Genomic DNA, 14,468 nt, shown 5'->3' with positions numbered 1-14,468 from the left:
GGGAAGCCCTGAAAATGAACTCTTACTTAGAGTCTCATTAGTTTCTTGGTTTTCTTTTTATATCTCTTTTTATGATGATAGTTTGTATCCTTGCCCTCTTAAGCCTCCCTCCCTCCTCCCTTTCCATCATCTGTCACAGAGTGCCAGGCTGGGGTCCGTGTGTTATACAGCAGGTGTCTACTGATTATCTGTTTCATACATGATAGTGTATATTTGTCCTACCCTCTCCTTTTCCTGCTGTGTTCACAAGAGCAGAGGGCAGCCCTGTCTTTACAGATGGACTGGACCTGCGTTCCCTGGGCCTCTCCATCTGTGCACACGCATGGGCTCAGGCTGGTGGTCATGTCCGTGGTTCTCTGACTCTTCCCTTCACCTTGCCACAGCCCGTTCTCTGATGCTCCTCAACTTTTTGTCCACTTACTTCTAGCCATATCTGGTGTGTATCTCTTGTGCTTAGGAGCAGTTCTGTTGGCTAAAGATGTTGCTAAGTCTGCCATGTTCTTCTTTCTTCCTTTGGTCCTTTTGCTCTTTGTGACGACTCTGGGGGGTGGTCAGTGCTGCCTGCTGCTGTGGCTAGGATCAGCAGGGGTGCTCCAGGCATGGTCAGTGAGGGGCATCAGGACCACCTCTGACTTCTCCAAGCAGCAAGGTGAGAAGCGATGGGGAGGCTTCTGTCCCCTCCTCTCAGTCACATTGTTAGGCAGTGTTGCCTGTTACTTGGATACAAATGTAGCATCACCTCTACTGGGTGATTTGTAGAATCTGTCATTCAGCCTGAGGCCTGTAGTCAGTCTCTATAAAATGGCTCAGCATGAGACTCTCAGCCCAGGCCTGGGAATCCCACAGGTGACAGATGCTGGGTGTGTCTTCTCGCTCCCTCCCTCCTTCTCCTTTCCCCATCTTCTTCTCCCTCTCAGCATGTCTTTCCCCCTCATGTAAATCAATTCTTGCAAGTAGATGCTTGCTGACCACCTGCCTTTTTGTTTCATGTATATGTCTTGACCAGTAAAATTTTAGCATTTGGGACCCTTACTCTACTAACAATGTGTGTCATTGGTATATTCATTCAAGTGTGCTGTCTATATATAGAGTTCCAGATAAAATACAGGATGCCCAGTTAAATTAAAATGAATACTGAATAAAATTTAAAGTGTAGGAGCTTCCCTGGTGGTCCAGTGGTTAAGACTTTGCCTTTTCCAATGTAGGGGGTGGAGGGTGGGGGTTTGATCCCTGGCCAGGGAGGTAAGATCCCACATGTGTTGCTGCCAAAAAAACCAAAACATAACAGAAGCAGTGTTGTAACAAATTCAATGAAGACTTTAACAATAGCCTACATTAAAAAAAAAAAAAAAAAACTTAAAAAATTTTAAACTGTGAGTATGTTCCAGATGTTGCATGGTACATTCTTATACCTTATACTAAAAAAAGTATTTGTTGTTCATTTGAAATTCAGACTGAACTAGGTGTTCTGTATTTTTATTTGTTAGATATGGCAACTCTAGTCTGTTGCTTTATTTTTGTAATTATAAAATATTTAAGAAGCTTTTTATGATCATTCTGGATGTTAGTCCAGTTTTTTTCTTTTTGAGGTTTCCTTCAGCCAAAATCTCTCTACAGAAGTCTTTTAGAAACCCAAGCTCAAAAGTTGGAAGGTTGGTTCTCATAATCAGTGTCTTCCCCAAAGCTGAGAACCCAGCATTGGAAAGCAGAAATGAAGGAGACCGTAGGCTAGGGCTGGAGACCTAACTTCAGCAGAAGGAGGGTGGTCTGGGGAGTTTGGAGATCTTGAACATTTTTCAATAGAGCTTTGGGAACAGAGATCCCTGGGATATTGCTCATGACCTTGGTTATTGCTCAAAACACATGTGATGTGTTTAAGGAAGATTTACCCAAAGTTAGCACTAACAGAACAGGAAATGTATGAGAGGAGCATCCAAGCAGTTCTGATGTTAACAGTTATGTCTCCTGAGTTCTCATATTACGTGTTGAAAAATTCCAAGCTAAGACTGTGGATTTATATAAAATGACAGAAAATACTTTTCCCATAGAGAGATATAAAAATAGAAATAGTGCCTTGAAAACTTTAGCGTTAGAAATATAATCTCTATTGATCTGAATTGCTGATGCAAAAATATTATGTTTTTATTTTTAAATCTATATGCCTCTGTCTTAAATTTTTCATAAATATTGTAGCAGAATATTAGATTTCATTATTTATGAATCTGTTGAACTTTGCAAGGATTTGCTGACAGTTAAAAGATTACGGTTTTAAGGATAGTTCATTTTACATCATAAATAACCTAAAAGGTCGTTCAGTATTTTACAGTAACATCCAAAGAGCAGATATTGAGAGTGTTAGAAGTATTGGCGATTATTTTTACAAAGATCCATTGATTAAAAGAATTTGGAAATAAAAAAATAGAAGTTCAATGAGGGTTAATATATGTATTTGCAAAGTGATTGTTTTTGTTTATGTCTTTTCTGAAAGTCCTGTTATTTTGTTAGTATTTGCCTATATTTGAGCTTGTTGTTTTCTGGTTTGTGGGCATTAATTAAGGTATAGGCTAGGCTGCTCTAACAAATGAACACAAAATGAATGTGGCTTAAGCAAAATAAAAGTTTCTCTCTTTCTCTCACACAGACATAGACACTGCAGACACACACAGACAGTCATGCATACTGACACACGTTTGCTTGCCCTGCGTGCTCAGTCACTTCAGTTGTGTCCGACTCTGTGCGACCCTATGGACTGTAGCCCACTGGGCTCCTCTGTCCATGGGATTCTCCGGGCAAGAATACTGGAGTGGGTTGCCAGGCCCTCCTCCAGGGGATCTTCCCAACCCAGGGATCGAACCCATGGCTTCTCCTGTGTCTTCTGCATCACAGGCAATTCTTCACTGCAGAGCCACCCAGGAACACAGGCCTAAATGTTCTGGGACTAGCCAGCACTCTTCCTTTTCTCAACCCACGGCCTCCGTGTTTGGGTCCAAGCTGGCTGTCTCGCTCAGTAATGGAAGGGTGCAAAGGAACCAGCGGGTTTATGTTCAGATGTGTTGAGACCAAGACCCAGAAGTGACACAAATTATTTTTGCTGGCATTCCACTGAACAAAACAAGTAGCCACATGAAACAGTGGGAAGTATCTGGGGCCCTCTCACAGTGCTATTTTCTGATTTATTTCGCTAACAGCTGTTGACAAAATAAGGAGTGAAATTTTTGTTAAGCAGAAACTCTTTTTTTAAATATGTCTTTTAGTTTCTAATAAAATAATCTTAGTTAACTTCCATTTAAGGTAATGATAAATTAATTCTTATTATATAACTTTATAATAGTATCTGTTCATCATGATATTTTGTAATAATTATTAGCTCCATGTAGGATGTGATTTTGTGTGTGTGTTAGTTGCTCAGTCGTGTCCGACTCTGTTTGGTTCTATTTTCTTCCTCATGTTTATGTATGTTTTTTAAAAACTAATAATCCTTTTAAAAGATACTACTGTGTGGGTAGTGAGATATAGTACATTCAAAATGTAATTATATTTCCAAACTTGAAATGGAGTCAAACCTCGTTAATAAATTTGTTGCTTATACTTCTATTTTTAATCCTCTAAGACTACTGTTGTTGTTAGTCACTCAGTCGTCTTGACTCTTTGCGAACCCATGGACTGGAGCCCTCCAGGCGCCTCTGTCCTTGGAACTCTCCAGGCAAGGATACTGGACTGGGTTGCCATGCCCTCCTTCAGGGGATTTTCCTGACCCAGGGATCAAACCCACATCTCTTGCATAGCAGGCATATTCTTTACTATCTGAGCCATGAGGGAAGCCTAGGATGTGATTAATAAAGTATAATTGTTACCGTAAATGAAAAATAAGCTAATGTCTAGATTTAATCCTAGATGGGGGTTTTACATGCTTATGTTTCTGTTGAATTTACAATTCAGTGTGGGATTTTCTGTTTTCAGAAGTCTGGTATACTGAAAGTGGTTTTCAAATATTATGCCAACTAAAGCATTTGTTTTGACTTTCTACTCCAAAAACACTTTTGGAGACTTAATGGAAACAACTTCTCTAATGGAACACTGTTTCCTTCTATGCTGCTTAATTGTATAATTTAAATTGTAGATGTTCCCTTACTTGGTGACATGTAAACTTTGCTGCTGAGAGTAGTGATGATATGAAGGGTTCTCAATGCTTTTGGAAGCTTGGCGACAAGGTACCGCTCAGGTCAGTGCATAGGACCTGCCACCCCATTGGTTAGAGCCTAAGAGGTTTGGAGAATTATGAAAAAGGACCTAAACCGTACTTTTCCCCTAGCCTGTTGGAAAATAAAACTCTCCTGGGGGCACTTATTCAGTATTTAACTTTCCAGGCCTCTCACCTGGAGATTCTGATTCCGTGGTTCAAGGTGGGGCTTGGGTGTTTGTGTGTCTGTCAACTGCTTCCAGTAGTTTTTATCATCTACTGTGCTGAAGAGCAAGGCAGCATCTTCCTTCAGGGGGTTCTGTGCTCCAGGTGCTAGGTGGGGGCCTGCCAGTCACCACCCAGTAGTTTCTTAGCCTCTTCTCTGCCATGGAAAAGCCTAGATGACCGTGGCCACTGTCCACTGCCGGCACCTTGCGGTGCACACCTTTGTTATTTGACAGGGAGTGGAAAGATAGCCTGAAATATTCTCTCTCTGGTCCCAGACTCACTACCTGATGGCAACTATTTTTTGTTACCAACCAGGGTTCTTGGACTTCCCATATCAATAGAAATTGACTTGAGACCAGACAAGAGATTCAGGCAAAGGCTTTATTACGGCCCCTGCTGCAGCATGGGGGAGTGAGAACAAACAACAGGTTCCCTTCCTCACTTGCTTCCCGAGGTGGGGCAAGCTTGTTCCTTATATGGGGTGAGGGTAGGGGTGAGGGTTGGGCTGGAGGGGTGGCTTAGATGTTTTGCTTATCCTTTAGGTGGTGGTGTGTACAAGGGGGCATGCACAGTACCGAGCTTTTGTTCTAGGCTCTTCAGATGTGGCAGTTGGGTTTTTTGGTCTCTTTGTATCTTTTATCCAGAATTTGCCCCTAGTGCAAACGCATGTGGTTATTTTTAGTCCCATATAGTTTCTTTGTATTTTGTTGCTTAAGGAGAGGTGTGTCCAGGTGCAGGCATTGTAGCACTGCAGCAAGGGGTCCGGGGTCCCAGACTGTCTCACTTTGTACAGAGAGGAAATCCTCTTATGACTATGGACGCTTCCCTAGGTGTCCATCCTTAAGCCCCATTTCCGAAGCAGAGTTGACAGTGTATATGCTTAGTCACTCAGTCGTGTCCAACTCTGCAACCCCATGGGGTATAACCCATAGACTCCTCTGTCCATGGAGGCTGTCCAGGCAAGAATACTGGAGTGGGTTGTCATGCCCTCTTCCAGGGGATCTTCCTGACTCAGGGATCGAACCCCTGTCTCCTGTGACTCTTGCAGTTTGGGCAGATACTTTACCCAGTGTCACTGGGGAATCTCACACTACCTCAGAATTGTGGATTCCTCAGTCTACTAACAATAGCTGTTTTACTTTTTACCATCCTTTCATCTCTAGATTCTTGGTGCCAGAACATTTTCCTCTTCTTTCTTTTTCACTTGCGGGAGCAGGGAAAGTAATGGTCTGTGTACTGAAGCTTTCTAACCTTTCTCTGGCTTCGACTAGTTCAGGTTATGGCCAGAGTCCACAATAGGGTAAAAATAGCCAGGGCCTATGCTTAGCAGACATGTGGAGACTTTCTTCATCAAACATCTGAACTGAAAACCTCTTCTTCTAAGATTCTGTATCCTTGGTCCTCCAAATGGGGCACTATTTAGAATCTGATTCTAAGCAGGGGTTTTTACACAAGTGTTTCCATCTTTGCTCTCTAAGATCCAGTGCATCTGTGCTCCACAGAGTGGGGTGACCATCCACTTCGAGTTAATTCTAAGTGGAATTGTGCTGCTGTGCCATGAATAAAGAGCCTTGAGTCAATAGCGAGATTTTTTTTTTTTTTTTAAAGCAGCATCCTTTAGTGCGGTTTGCAGTTGCTTTGAATAGTTAGTAGGCAAAAACTTTCTTTTCTGATGCAGGATGACAAGTGGCTCTAAAAACACACCTCTTATTTCTTAGAGTGTCTCCTTGAGGGAAGCCAAATGGGTCAGTTTCCGTTCTGTGTGGAATAAGTACCATTTTGATGAGCTGGCTTGCTAAATTTTAGAAGGCACAGAAAGAATCATTTTGAAACCCTCTTACAGTCCTAAGCAGGCATTCATATATAGTAAAATAGGGATGCAGAAAGTATGTTTTTACAAACAGCATAATGAACAATCATAAGACCCACCTTCTGGAGCACTGAAAATTATCATCATTTGTGGTAATGCAGATGATATCTTTCTTTCTGGAGAAATAGTGGCCATTCAGTAAGCATGGAGCAGCAGTTTTTCTTCTTTTGTTTTTCTTGTCCTCTCTGCCATTCCTCAAATGTGACTGTCTTCTCATTTTTATTGTAAACAAAGGGAAAGTGTTAGCAGAGAAGAGTCTGGAGGCCCCCTCCTCCCGTGGGCCTTGGTTCTTTGTAAGGACACCAAGAAGAATCTAAGGTCTTACCCACTGTGAGAAAGTTTATTGACAATAAGAAAAGAAAGAATATAGAGAACACTTCAAAAGAGAGGCGGGTCACACAAAGGGAGGCAATGGCCCGGGAGGGCTGGGGTAGAGAATTTTTAAGGCAAGGTCATAAGCTAGGAGGTCATTGACTGATAGTCTGGATTGACAGCTGCAGGTTATATAACAAGATGCTCTGCTGTGCATGTCCTTCTCATAATTCAGTCTGTTATAATCAGATGGATGTATGGTCTTCCCAGGCTTCACTGGTGGCTCAGATGGTAAAGAGTCCTCCTGCAGTGTGGGATACCTGGGTTTGATCCCTAGGATAAAGGCTCAAAGAATCTTCTAATTGTGGTGCTGGAGAAGACTCCTGAAAGTCCCTTGGACAGCAAGGAGATCAAACCAGTCAATCTTAAGGGAAATCAGCCCTGAATACACATTGGAAGGATGAATGCTAAAGCTGAAGCTCCAGTATTTTTGGTCATCTAATGCGAACAACTGACTCATTGAAAAAGTCTCTGATGCTGGGAAAGATTGAAGACAGAAGGAGGAGAGGGCATCTCAGGATGAGATGGCTGGATGGCATTACCGATGCAATGGACATGAACTGGGGCAAACTTTGGGAGATAGTGAAGGACAGGGAGGCCTGGCATGCTGCAGCCCATGGGATCGCAGTCGGACAAGACTGGGCGACTGAACAACAGGTGGTGCTAGTGATAAAGAATGGCCTGCCAATGCCATTCAGAAGGCCAATGCAGGAGGTGCCAAAGATGCAGGTTTGATCCCTGGGTGGGGAAGAGACCCTGGAGGAGGGCATGGCAACCCACTCAAGTATTCTTGCCTGGAGAGTCCCATGGACAGAGGAGCCTGGTGGGCTATGGTCCATAGGGTTGCAAAGAGTCAAACATGACTGAGTGACTAAGCACACACAATGAGTCCGATGACCACCAAAGGTTACTTTAGTACATTTAGTGTGAGATCTGTGCATGTGCCAGGGTAGGGAAATTCCCACCAGTCAGCTGGTGGGGGATTTTTCTGACTGCCTGACTATTTTGGAGTACTGATGGGGGCATATTCGGGGCAGGGCTGGTAAATTGCTTGGTGGGATTAGGTGGTCTTTGGATGGTTAGCTCTAAATAAGAGACACCTCTTTAAAGTTAGCCACCTCTCAGCTAACTTCCTGCCTAACAAAAGAAATAATAGAATCTAGGCTCTCATTGGCTTGAAAGAATATTAATGGTTGTTTAGTTGTCTGATCATCTCTTTAATGCTCACCAAACTGCCCTGCTCATATTTATCTTGCTGCTGGGAACTAGAAGCAGCTTCCCATTCTTGAGACAAATCATTCTTGTGAATGACTCAGACTGTTGATAGCTTTTCTCTCAAATGAGCTGAAAACTGTTTCTAAGTTCTACCTGTTCTTTCTCTTTCCCGCATGGCCACGCTTTCTGTGTTTGCTGCCACAATTGATAACTTCACATGAGTCTTTTAGTAATAACAACTGCCAGTTAGGGGCTTCCCTGGAGGCTCAGTGGTAAAGAATCTGCCTGCCAGTGCAGGAGACATGGGTTCAATCCCTGGGTCAGGAAGATCCCCCAGGAAATGGCAATCCACTCAAGTTTTTATGTCTGGGAAATCCCATGGACAGAGGAGCCTGGTGGGCTACAGTCCATGGCGTTGCAAAAGTGTCAGACATGACTTAGTAACTAAACAACAAGAAGAAGGCTTTGTGGTTAGCAGTTTATAGGCATCATCTTGCTTAACTCTCACAATAAACCTGTGTGTCAGGTGCTGCTGTGATCTTCATGTCACAGATAAAACATTGAGGCTTACAGTGTTTAAGTGATTAGTCTAAAGTCACAGAGTTAAGAAGCCACAGAACTGAGACTTGAACATGGCTATATCGGGGTTTGAATTTGGGTCAGCTTTACAGTGAATTTCCCATTATTTGTTTAAGAAGCTCAAGTTGCTCTCTGCTACTGGTGGCTACAGTTGACCTAGCAAATGTACTTGCTAGTCTTTACTTTGCAGTATCCAGCTTAGATTTAGAAAAAATGTCAGTTTTTGGTTTTCTGTCTCCAGTCTCACAGCCTTTCCTCCTCCTTCCTGGATTCTTCAAGATCACTGGATGTGCTTTGAGCTGCTTCTAATGGGAATGAACCATGTCTCCGGAAGCCTACCTGCCTGTTAAGTTGCTTCAGTCGTGTCCGACTCTGTGCAACCCCATGGACTGTAGCCCGCCAGGTTCCTCTGTCCATGGGATTCTCCAGGCAGGAATACTGGGGTGGTTTGCTGTGCCCTCCTCCAGGGGATCTTTCCAACCGAGAGATTGAACCTGCATCTCCTTACATTGGCAGGCAGGTTCTTTACCACTAGTGCCACCCGGGAAGCCCCGCCTACAGGGCAGGACAAGTCGGTTCCCACTCCGCCAGGCTGCTGGGCAGTGTCCGTCATGGCCCACGGCTGCTGCTCTGCCTGCTCCTCCTTTCACTGTGTGCACAACCGGTATGTCACCCAGCAGGGGAAGGGAGAAGGGTTGGAAAGTTGAGAAAAGGAATACATTTCTGTCTTGTTTTGTCCTCTCATTTGAATACATTCCGTGTGGTTTATAAACAGAATAAGACTTATGAGGTACTCAGTTTTCTGAGCAATTTTTGATATTTATAAAGCCATTGTTTGAGTATTTTACATCTCTGGGTTGACTTAATCTAGACAGATCACCCCAGCCTTTTATCAGAGAGAGCATAGTACCCTACCTGACTACTGATACATGAAGAGATTGCCCAAAAATATGGGAAGCATAAGTGACCCTAGAGGTAGGAAAGGGGCTTCCCTGGTGGCTCAGTTGTAAAGAACCCGCCTGCCAATGCAGGAGACGAGGGTTCAGTCCCTGGGTTGGGAAGTTCTCCTGAAGGAGGGAATGGCAACCCACATTCAGTATTCTTGCCTGGAGAGTCCCATGGTCTGAGGAGTCTGGTGGGCTATGGTCCATAGAGTCTCAAAGAGTCAGACATGACTGTGCACGAGAGGAGGGAAAAGGGGAAACACATTTAGCCATGAAAGTAAAAACATCAAACACATAGGTACATGATATCTGTAATTCCTCTTTCATACGATTTCTTGGGAGTAATATCTTTGAGTGATCTCAAGAGTAATTAATATTTATGTGCTTCTTTTCCACTCAGATCCACTCCTGGTGTGGCTCATGCATACTCCGGTTCAAGTCCTCTATGCTTTCATGTGCTGTGTAATCTGTTTCCTTATTTTCTGCATTGGCTGCTCTCAGTAATGTCGGATGCAGAAGTCCTGGCTGCCCACCACGCTGGGCGAGGTGTACTGGCCATCACTACTAGTGCCTGACATCCAGAGAACTAATCCTGCTCCGGGCTCCCAAGGTGTCTCTGCCACCCCCAGGCAGGACAAATGTTTGAATCCTATCATAAAACACGGCAGGGACTAAAGTTTGGAAAATGCCCCTCCCCACTGCAGAGCATTATTTATTTCTTTACTTATAAGTGCCGGTGAGGTTTAGCCAGCTCTTGTTACAGCTGTGGAGAACAGTCTCATTTGTAACATGTTGATTTTGATCCTCTCGTTACTGCTATTTTATCATTTATCTACTTACTGTTTTATCATGTTCACCAAGGAGTTAGCATGGTCAGGAGGGGAAATCAGAAATCCAGTTAATTTGATTAGCAAGTTTTGTGGACTGTTTGGTGAAGTTCTGAAAAGGTAGTGCTAGCTACAAAGAGATTTTAGGATTATTCATGGGCTTTGCTTATCTATGCCCTTCCAGTCATGCACCACCGCAGATAATTGGAAAAATGCCTTGTATGCATTACCATGTCAGGACACTGCACGATGACACAGTGTGAAACGGCAGATTTGGGTGATGACAGTAGCTTGGTCTAAAGCAGCATGATAAAAATCAGTGAAAAACACATTTAGAAACAAAAAGACAAAGTTACTGAACAAAACAGAATGCAAAATTAGTTTGAAACAGTAACAGAAGAAAATCCATGTGTTTAATATTCAGTGTATGGACCCGTAAAAAGTCAATTAAAGGTTTAAAATTTCAGTGCCGATCCATATGTCACCACATGTTTACTTAAGCCCTGGTGCAGAAATGAATATTTCCAAGAATAATCCTTTCCTCATGAGGTCCCTTAGGCCTGCCCTGCTCATGAGTTGGAGTCTGTCAGTCTAGTGAGAACTGTTTGAAAAATTATAATAGTCCTTCAGATCTGAGAAATGCAACAGGAAAATGTATTGTAACCAGCACGGTTGATATTATTTTCAGCTTTAAACTATTATGGATTTTCTTTTTTACCATTGTTCGTTTGTAGCCTCCTGAGATAGTAACCTGTAGTTTTATTCATTAGTTTTTTACCCCTCCCAAAGTGGGGGAAAAATAAGTTAACTGCCAGGGACCTGATATCATAAAGATGGCAGGGAGGTAAGAGAGTTCTGAATTCAGAAAGTCTCTGCAGTAAGCAGTGCTTCATTAAGAAGGTGCACACAAAATTATTTCAACTCTAATTTCAGATTCTGCCTAAAAAAAGATAAAGGAATTTGATTTTATTATCACTTCCCTTCCTTTGGGGCTAGAGGTCTGATGACTTGAACACAGTGAAATCCACTCGATGAAAGTAGAGCTCAAAGACTCTATACCCTCCCCGCACTCACCCTTGCCACCGGGATGTGCCCAGGTAGGCAGGAACTGTCCTAAGAGCCAACACCGTTGAAAGTTCACTTCTGCTGTCCCATTCTGTGCCTCTCCTGGCTGTGTGCCAGGACAGAAGCATGAGCAGGAGTGACTATGCAATTACTGGATTCCTCAAAAATTCAAATGTCATTTCCAAGACACACAGGCCCCTGTCTTGACCCTGGTCCTTTGCCTTCTCAGCATGATAGAGGAGAAAGAGGAGAGGCAGCAATGCCATTTGAAGTCATCCCATGATCCTGGAATGTGGACAAGATGGAGAGAGGCTTCCGAGCATCAGTGATGGCGTCATCTCTTAGGAGATCTGCAGTCATTATTTTAAAGAGGAGAGAAGGGTGGTAGGACGTAAAGGGAGACCTGCGTGGGATGCTGAGGGATGGAGGAAGCCAGGTGAGGTCAGCTCAAAGGATTATAGAATGATAAGAGTTGGAAAGACAGGGGGGAAACATCTTTATGATCTGTTTTTGGCAGATGAAAGAACTGGGATGCACAGAGGCTGTGACTTTTCCAAGGTTTCAGAAAAGTAAGATTGCTTTTTTTATGGGTAGGTTTTGATGTTATGATAACAGATTCCAGCACTTCTGTCTGTAGTCTGTGCTGCAGACAGGTGTGAGTGGTGATAGGTGAGGAGGGGAGTGGGTGTGTTGAGGGTCTTCATAAGAGGCTCCATTCTTTTATTGTGTCTCCAGTCGGGGCACTGTTCTGAGGCTAGATCTTATCCAGACAACAAACTCTCTACTATTTTGAGCTTTAATTTCAGAACGGAGTAACAGGAAGCTATCTGAGCTTCAGTTTCAGTTTGCATTAGTGTTACTGTAGATGCAAGTGATGCTCATACCATGGAGAGCAGAGACCGCCACCTCCCATACAATAAGAAAACCCTCCTTCCCCAGGCAGGACTGAGAGTGGGGTGGTATGAAAGGTATTAAGCATCCATCTTTTCAAAATGCCAGTTTTCTCTTGGTCCCGTGATTCTTCGTATAATTGGAAGAGTTCCTGGAGCAAACCAAAGCCGTGGTGGTAACTCAGTCATCCCTGAATTGGATTAGTCAGACCATTACCGATGTCTGTCGTGCTGAGATTACAAACCTCCAGGGCATGGGCTAGGTCTTCTCTTCTGTTTTATATTATTTCAGACTCAATATTGGCTCTTGATTGGTGATTTAGTATATGATTTAATATACAATATGATTTAATCTAGTATATGATTTAGTGTTTCACCTCAACCACTGTATATAAAATATGAAAAATTTAAGAAGAGTTCTAGTTAACTCTGTAAGTGAATGTCAAATTGAAACAGAAAACTAAAACCTTCTGTGAACCTCCCGTTTTAAATTAGTGTGACATTCCAGTAGACTACTGCTTAGCTCAGTATAAAATGTGACAGTAGCTTCTAGAATTGGACCAACACCTATCATTTGACACCTGTGTCCAATTAGTTTTCAACACCTGTAGCTTCCTACATAGTATTGCTGGTATCTACTTCTTATCTATGTGGGGTGATAAATGTTCACTAAACTTCTTGTGGTTATCATTTCATGATATGTGGAAGTTAAGCCATTATGCTATTCACCTTAAACCTATACAGTGCTGTATGTCAATTATATTTCAATAAAACTGCAAGGAAAAAAATAACCAGTCATAAGTACCTAGTTCTAGATTCTAGTATCTGGCAGTTGCAGACTTTCCTAACATCATTTAAAATTATACAATAATTTAAAAGTTTTAATATTATATTGATTATGCTTACTAGAACTGACAACTGTCTTTATCATTCATCCACTTATTCTTTTTTATATGAAACTTGTTTTTTCTCTACATCACATTGTAATGTAAAGTCTTTCCAGGAACACAGTACTTTTTTTTTTTTTTAAAGTTGCTGCATGCAAACTCTTGGTTGTGGCATGTGGGATCTAGTTCCTTGATCAGGGATGAAACCTGGCCTTCCTCTGCATTGGGAGTGTAGACTGTTAGCCATGGGACCATCAGGGAAGTTTTGAACATAACACTTTTAATTATAGCTAAAGGTAGTCTTATCCTTCATACTTGGTTTTCAGGTTGTGTTGGAAGCTCTGAAGTTTCTTGCGACTTTAGGGAAATCCACTGGGCTCCAAAGCTACCACAGAGGAATGCTTGTCCATCACCATCCTTTGATCCTCACATTTCATTGTCTCCTTGTTCTTAGTCCGCCATAAAGACAATTAACTGCCCCTTCCCTACGTTCCTTAGTTACTTCCTCTTTCTTTTGCTTGACCCCTTTTCTTTCTGTGTCCAATTGGAGCCGTTCATTAACTCTTTTGTAAATGCTCCATTAACGACCATGCTTAATCACAGCAATTTCCCTCCATGATGCTAAACTTACTCTGTCCTTGGGCAGTGTGTGTGTCTTGACCCAATTCTTGATAAGCTTGGGACGCTATTCATCTTTGAAGGTCTTGAGTAGTTAATTCCAGTGTATGCCTCTGGTCTGGGCAAAGTCACAGCTGTCACCGTGTATATTTGTACAGGGCTGGGACCAGCACCTGGTGGGTAGTAAGTGCCCGGTAGTTCCTGAATGCATAAATAAATAAATCGTGCCCTATATGGACTTGGTTTCCCAGCCCAGACGTTGTTTGCTTCCATTCCTTTTTGTCCTCATTAAGTCCCTGTTGGGAGCGGTAGTCAGTGGTGTGCTGCAGCAGGCTTGCACTGGGTTACCAGTAAGTTGTTAAATTTTCAGTTTTCACCCTTTTAAAAGCACTCAGTGGGCCTTTTGCTGATGACCCGCTGAGCCGTCAAGAAAGGGCAGAGTGAAAACACCGCTTTTGGGTGAAGCGGCAGCATGTTGTGTTGTTTGGCTTCAATCGGTGGTGTGACAAGGTAAAAAAAAAAAAAAAAAAAAAAAAAAATTTCAGTTTTGTGAACTGGTGGTTAAACAAGGCCATAATTAAAAATTAACTTAAAATTAAATAATTTATTTTTAAAACAGAGGTAATACTCAAGACCCATCACTTCCTAGTGATATTTCTGCAATTTAATATCATCTGTATGTTGAGATTGGATTTTCCTGGTGACTCAGTCAGTAAAGAATCCACCTGCCAATGCAGGAGACCTGGGTTTGATCCCTGGGTCAGGAAGATCCCCTGGAGGAGTGCACAGCAAC

At 42.7% G+C, this 14,468-nt stretch overlaps 1 non-coding gene across 1 annotated transcript; it reads left to right on the top strand.

Annotated features, from left to right (window-relative positions):
• Positions 1-14,050: 14,050 nt before the first annotated feature.
• On the top strand, positions 14,051-14,186 carry LOC133044097 (small nucleolar RNA SNORA21). The gene has a single exon (XR_009689845.1). It is a non-coding gene; the product is annotated as a small nucleolar RNA SNORA21 (small nucleolar RNA).
• Positions 14,187-14,468: the final 282 nt, after the last annotated feature.

This window comes from Dama dama, chromosome 22 (assembly GCF_033118175.1).
Source record: "Dama dama isolate Ldn47 chromosome 22, ASM3311817v1, whole genome shotgun sequence".
In the NCBI taxonomy this organism is placed as follows: Eukaryota; Metazoa; Chordata; class Mammalia; order Artiodactyla; family Cervidae; genus Dama; species Dama dama.
Note: the sequence above shows the minus strand (reverse complement) of the source record. Positions and strands in the feature narration are given on the sequence as shown.